We start from the raw sequence: 7,030 nt of genomic DNA on the forward strand, positions 1-7,030 counted from the left end.
GAGGGACGTTCAAGAAGCTGAACGCTAGTCCGCTTTTTCCATTATAAAGCCTGCTTCAAGTCGTTGGATCACTTCCCTATTTGAGTAGGATCCAAGAGAAAATTGGGCTTCAGACAACTGCTCTTGCTTTGATTGATCACTTCATCTTAAACAAAAGCAGTTGTTCCCCCCCCCCCCACACACACACACTTCCTTTGAGTGGAAACACATGCCGGCAAAAGTGGCACGTCAGGACTGACATGCACATATTATTCAGTCAAAAAAAGCTTTATGATCCTATGAGTCTGAGAACAAATGATGTAGAAAAAAAAAACACACAACCTTGTTTAATGTTGTTCATTCAATATTGATCAGTATGCTTGTTCCTAATTTAAATAATCCGTTTAACAAACGTCCTCGCCCTGCAGTGTGAGCTCCCTCCAGCAGGGCGGGGAGGGCCTCATGCGTAGTTCCAGCTGTTTCCTCCTCGCAGCCCTGCTCCCAATTATCCGTTTCTCTTTGAAGCCAGGATGTTTGAGAAGAAGTCCGCCTTCATTCACGAGACTCGGCTTCTGTTCTCCAACACCTTCTACGGCCTGGGCCGCCATGTGACGGCCTGAGGCGAGGCCACTTTGCATTCTTTCACCTGCTACTGTCATCGGCCTTGTTGTCGATGAGAAACTCAGAGGATTGTCTATACAGATGTGGTTTTTTACAGAGAGGGGCTGGAGGGCATGACTTTAAGCTTCATTTAGCCTATTATCATCTGACCCTTTTAGTGTCTCATTGAACAACCTCAAAGAAAGAAATTAGTGTCATCTAGTGACTGTTTTCATCTAACCCATCGCAGGAATAGTCTTATTTTTGCTGTGCAACATCCAAAGAAACGACACTAACAATTAAAAAAACAACTGTTTGTTGATCAGATAATTATGTGACGCTAGAGCGACATTCCCAGTAGATTACAGCATTTGGTGCAGAAACTCCTTCTGCAATGGGAGCCGTTAAGATTGACATTCCAAAAAAGTGAAAAAACAAAACAACCGCACTTTTTTTTCACGAAGTTTGAAAATGTTTTGCTTCTTGTTCCTTTGTTTTTTAACTTTTTTGGAATTACCATGACCTGGAAGAATCTTTTTTTAGCCAAAGCATGGCTTAAACCAAGCTCCCTCAAAAGATAAGAACGTTATATTCGTCCCATCAGACATATTCCCACTGCCAGCTTGTTTACGACCTCGTTCAAACACAAAATAAGTTGTTATTTGATTTGAAAGCACAGGTAATCAAAGCTGAGATATCCCATTGTCATGGATACAGGCAAACTCCTTTTAGGACAAAAAAGCTGCGAGCTGATTCTTCCACCTGGGAAATGTGGCACAAAAATATTTGTGTGTTTTGGGTTTTTACTCGTTGTTTTTTTCACACTCCCCCAATTTTTTTTTAGCGCGTTATGAAGAACAACATGGAAAAAAGTGGCGTAGCAAACATTTAGCTCAGGAGACGAGGGGACATTTTTGACATATTTTAAGGGAAAATTAGGAATCCTCATTTGTTGTTTGTAATAATGTAATAAGGGGTTGACCAATCAAAACCTGTATTGGTAATAATTTGTGATTATTGTGAAAAAAAAATCATTCTAGTCACTAGAACTTTTTATTCCAGTCCAGGTGTGATGAGTCCATATACCAATAGTGTTATTTTTTATTTATTGTTGTTGCTTGTCTAAAACTACGGTATTTATTTTGACGTAATTTTGAGCTTGCCAGTGTGTATTTCCCTTTAGTATTTTAGATATTGAACCTGACTTGATCAAACACAGTCCAGACTTATGAAAAACTGTGAAATAACTCTTTAGTTTAGCACAAGGGTTTCTTTATCCCACTGTCCCTACATGCACAGTGTAGTGTTCCTTAGTATGAGGAATTGCTGCAAAGTCAGCGACACGATGCAGGCGACTGTCCAGTGTTGCCACATAGTGCTGAACGATATGGAAAAAAAGCACATCGCTAATATAGAAATCATATTGATCAACATCGATAATTATCAACAAATTCACAACATATATTTTAAGTGCAGCGCTGGCCATTTTATGCTGTTGCTTAATGACCTATTATTAGATACAGAACACACAAACTCGGCCCTTTATTCAACCAACTTTTTACCAAAACTGCAAGTTTTTAAAAAAGAAAAAAGAACATGTGCTCTCTGAACTCTCTGGAGGGGGCGGGGCTTAGTTCCTGTAGTCTCTGGTTGTGATTGGTTGGGAGGATGTAATGACTAATGAATATTAATCTGCATGGCTAGAATGCAAAAGGAAGGAAAACTGTTATTCTATTGAACTTTTTATTGCCCATTTTTTTTCTATCATCGATATAAGTCTATCTATCGATTTTATACTGTTATTGAATTATCGTCCAGCCCTATTGCTACACGCTCGTCGAGGAGGCGTGAATACTGAGCCGAACCGAGTGTTGTAAGGAGGAGTGGCCCAAAAATCCTCCAGGAGGACGTAAGAGACTGATAAAGTCATAGAGAAAATGAGCACTTCCAGTTCTTGCAGCTAAGGGCGGCTCTACTAGCGGTTGCGTCACTTTGTTGCTTTAGTTTTTCCCAGAGCAGTAACCGGGCCAAAGGCCTGTAACACCTGTGAACTGAAGCTTCTCACTCCAAAAGAGACAAGACAAAGAGAGAAGAAGCCAAGCTTTAGCACCGCGTGTCTCAACCCTGGTCCTCAGGGCCAGTTGTCCTGCACGTTTTAGGTGTTTTTCTTCTGCCTGATGTAAACGGTAATGTGATTAACAGGCCTCTGGATTGGACACCCATTGTTGAGCCAAAATATGTTTATTTACGTCTGTGTTTACTGAACTAAGTTTTATCCCATCAGACAAGGCCTCCGCTGTTTTTCTCCGTGTAGCTTATCTCTTCAATTTCACCAGCTTCAGACAGATTTTCAGTTTTAAACCACAGTTGTGATGTCATTTGCTCCTTAGTCTCAAGCCTTTTTGTTGCTCCTTTCGTGCTCTCCGTGATTTTCCTTTCTTGGCTTTGGAAACATGTTTTCGAGAAAAAATAAATAAATAAAAAGATGTTTTTTTCTCTGCAAATGTCTAGAATTTGTTTCCCATGTGACCGATCCCCAAAAGTGATGCAGTCCACCATGAAAGGCCAAACGGGGGACCAGAGGAGCCGATCGAAAATCGCTTGCGACAGAGAACATACCCAAACACCGAGCTGCCTTCATTTCACAACAACCTCCCTTGGAAACATTTTCCCGGCTCCGTGTTGCCGGCCGGAGGGATGCAAAGTTCCCTACATGCAGGAAGCAGGCCAGTAAACAGCAGGACGGCCTTTTTCCTAACGGCGAGGACAGGGCAGCTCTCTGTCCTGCCCCGTGCTTCACAGGGGGAGGCTTAGTTAAACTCACTCAGGCGGGTGATGACTCTGCATCCCATCTTTCCTCCTCTCATTCCAAAGTGACAGATTAATCATTGAAGACGGTAAAAACCAGACCCAAACAGCTGGACGTAAATGCGTTTCAGCGTTCTCTCTCCTCCAGTCCACCAGAGCCACAGCACCTCTGCTGGTTTTCCAATCAGCAAGAAGATTTAAAAAATGCAAACGGGGTTCTTAAATCCATCCAAACCACAGCTGCGCCCCCACCTGTGAGCCAGCGCCACCTCCTCTTTTTTACGACTGCAGCCTTTCCAGTCGAGAGCTTCGTGGTGAATGTCTCATAAAAACGCCACGCGGGGATAACGTGAGGAGAAAACTACATGTGGCTCAGCAGTGGGAAGGTGTTTTCTCCTCTTCCAGCTCAAGCCGGCCCTTTTCTTTCCATTTGAGCAGCATCAGCAGATTGATAAATGACACCAAAAAACCCTTCAAGCTCCAATAAAACACATCTGGTAAACAAACAAAAAACAATCCAGCTAAAACGCTTTGTTAAGGTTATGTAAAAATGAGATCGTGGAAAATTGTTTTCCATCAAATAACCTGCATAACTGAACTAAAAATAAACTTTTGTCTGGAATAAAGAGAGACAGGAGACAGAAACATCCAAGCCGCATTAAAATCTGCCCAAAGCTTCTGGTCTGATGAAACCAAACCACCATTTCACCAAAAAAGAATAAAGTTTTTTAACTGCTAAGGCTGTTAAAATCATCCTGAACACACCATCACCACAATGGTGCATGGTGGTGGTGGCATCATGATCTGGGCCAAATATCATCTAGTAGAGATGCAGGATGCTGGCAGACTCTATAAGAAAAGACTGAATGCTGTGATTTAATCAAAAGGTGAGCTAACAAACTATTGTTTTAACAATTTTTATAATTATTAATTCTTACAGACTTGTTGATTGTTAGCCTCGTGAGACCATCCTGATCTCGCGAGCTTTCAAGGTTTCACTCGCAGATCAGTCTGGCTACTCTCCGTTAAAGAAAATTTGGAGCCGTTCACCAAACGAACGTCCAATCAGCGTTGGCTTTGAGGCGGGTTGAGGTGTGACGTAACGGGAAGCGCGTCAGTTCAGTCTAAACAACATGGCGGCTTCAGCCGATGAAACTAGCATTAGCGTGGCTATCGAGCAAGTTTTATCGGAATTACAGAGTATTTCTTTGCTGAGCTAACGAGCCTTTACCTGCAGCAGCAAGAGTAGCTTGGCTTGTGGTTGTGTTTTCGTCGTCGCTCGTAACAGAGCGACGACGAATCTGATTGGTTCATTTGGCCCGTCTATCACCAACATAGGCCAATCAGCTAACCAGTATTTTCGCCCCTTCCCAAAATTACTTCAACGGAAGGTTTCCAGATGGATATGCGGAGCAAATCCATCTGGCGGAGTCAGGTAAGTTGTGCCTCTCTGTGCTGTTTTGTAACCAGTTAATGCTGATTTCTGCATTCTGTTCCTTTTTATCGTGAAAGAGGTCAATGCATTCAGAACCCTGCGAAACTAAAATCTATTGGCTGAAATAAAATATCTTAAAATGTTTCAAATGATTGTGAGTGAAAAGTACTGATTTACTTAAATATTGTGTGAAACATTAATATGCCACACAGGGCCTCACAATAAAAATAATTAAGTAGACACAATGTGATTTTTTTTTGTAGAAGAATATGCAGATGAAGGTTAAAACAGATGGAACTTTGATATGGGATGTATTTCTAAAAACTTCATATCAAGTCAAAAGCAAATATTTTATATGCAATTCAGATTTGATATAATGTAAAAAAAAAAAAAAAGTAAAATAATAATGAGCAAAAAACAAGTTGGTCTGCATTCTGACACTGTAGCTCTGCTGCTTTGCAGCTAAAAGGTCCTGGGTTTGAATCCCAGGCTGGAGTCTTTCTACATGGAGTCTGCATGTTCTCTCTGTGCATGCATGGGTTCTCTCTGGGTACTCCAGCTTCCTCTCACAGTCCAAAATCATGACTGTTTGGTTAATAGGTCTCTCTAAGTTGCCCATAGGTGTGAGTTTGTGCCTGGTTTGTTGTTCTTTGTGTCTCCATGTTGCCCTGTGATGGACTGGCGACCTCTTCGGGGCGTACCATCCCGTCACCCCTCCACCCAAGCTCACCCTTCAAGGACGATTGGATGGAGGAACGGATGAAAAGACAAGAAGGTAACACCGCGCATCACACTGAACCCATCACCATTAGGGGGGAGACACGGTGGTGGCAGCATCATGCTGCGGTCATGTTCCTCTCTGAACATGGAAAGGGGGATTTGTCAGAGCTGCTGAGAAACTCGATTGAGCTAAAGTAAGCAGAATCCTGGAGGAAAAGCTGTCAGAGGCTGGAAAATGCTGGAGACCGGGGCGGATGCTCACCTTCCAACAGGACAACGGCCCCTAAACATACAACCAGAGATCTCTGGGCTTAGATTGACGCACGTTCACCTGTTAGAGAGGCCCAGTCAACAGGCCCAATTGACAATCTCTCCTGAAACTTAGAAATTAATGTTAAACAAATGCTCTCCGTCCAATATCACTGAAGAAGAAGAAGAAGAAGAAGAAGAAGAAAACCTGTCAGTGAAAGCTGACTTGAAGCTGTAATTGCAGAAAAAGTTGCTTCTGCAAAGTAGCCTACAGACTCCGAATACTAATTACACTCCACACTTTTCAGATTAGTATGTGTAAAACAAACTGATTCCATCCAAATTACAGCTCCCCACTACTTTGTGTTGGTCTATCACATAAAATCGCAATAAATTACCGTGACATTTGTGTTGGTAAAGTTACCTTTGCAATGCACGACATAAGACATCAACGAGGTGGAGGAAGTCACTGTTACAGGTCTGCTTTTGCATTCTGGCAGTATAATTACAATCTGGCCGTGTTCAAGGTTTACTCGCACTCCGACTGCATGCTGTTACACAATCACGCAACACTTTTACTTTGTTTCAGCCTCTGCTGAAACTAAACCTTTTGTGGACCCCAACAGCTGGACCCCTTTCAGCAGCTGGTAGCTTTCACAGCGTCCATGTTTTCCACTTGAAGTCAGCTTAAGATCACGTTACTTTTTACCAGTTTGACTCACGGTCTATTGGGACAAATCAACGCTCAGTTAAATTAATAGTTAGATGGAAAGTTTCAGATGAAAAACATGTTTCTCTGTTAGTAATAGTGGGTTATTCTTTCCTTTCTCAGGGTGATGAGTGTAATTTGCCGCCCCAAGCTTTGTCTCCATTTCTGTAAACTTCCACTGAAAATCATAAAGGCTGAAGAAGCAAACAAACGATTGCGACAGATGAAGTGTTTGCTAGAAACAACGCTGGCGGTGAATCCGACGAAGTGACGCAAGAACTGCAGCCGAATTAGAAACAGATGTGCTGCCGAGGGTCTGAACACACACAGATCCCCAAAGTCTGGATCCAGACTCAGGCTCCACTTGCGTCACATTAGCAGAAATCCGTGGAAAGGCTTAAAAACGAGCTCACCGTCCGTCACAAACACCAAACGTATAAAGCAGAGGCGACGTCATGTCATCCCTGTCGCTCACACTCCCATTCCTTACCTGCTGCTGTGTAGCCAATCAGGAGGAGCAGGAGTCCAAC

The sequence above is a fragment of the Fundulus heteroclitus genome, chromosome 22, assembly GCF_011125445.2.
Source record: "Fundulus heteroclitus isolate FHET01 chromosome 22, MU-UCD_Fhet_4.1, whole genome shotgun sequence".
Classification (NCBI taxonomy): Eukaryota; Metazoa; Chordata; class Actinopteri; order Cyprinodontiformes; family Fundulidae; genus Fundulus; species Fundulus heteroclitus.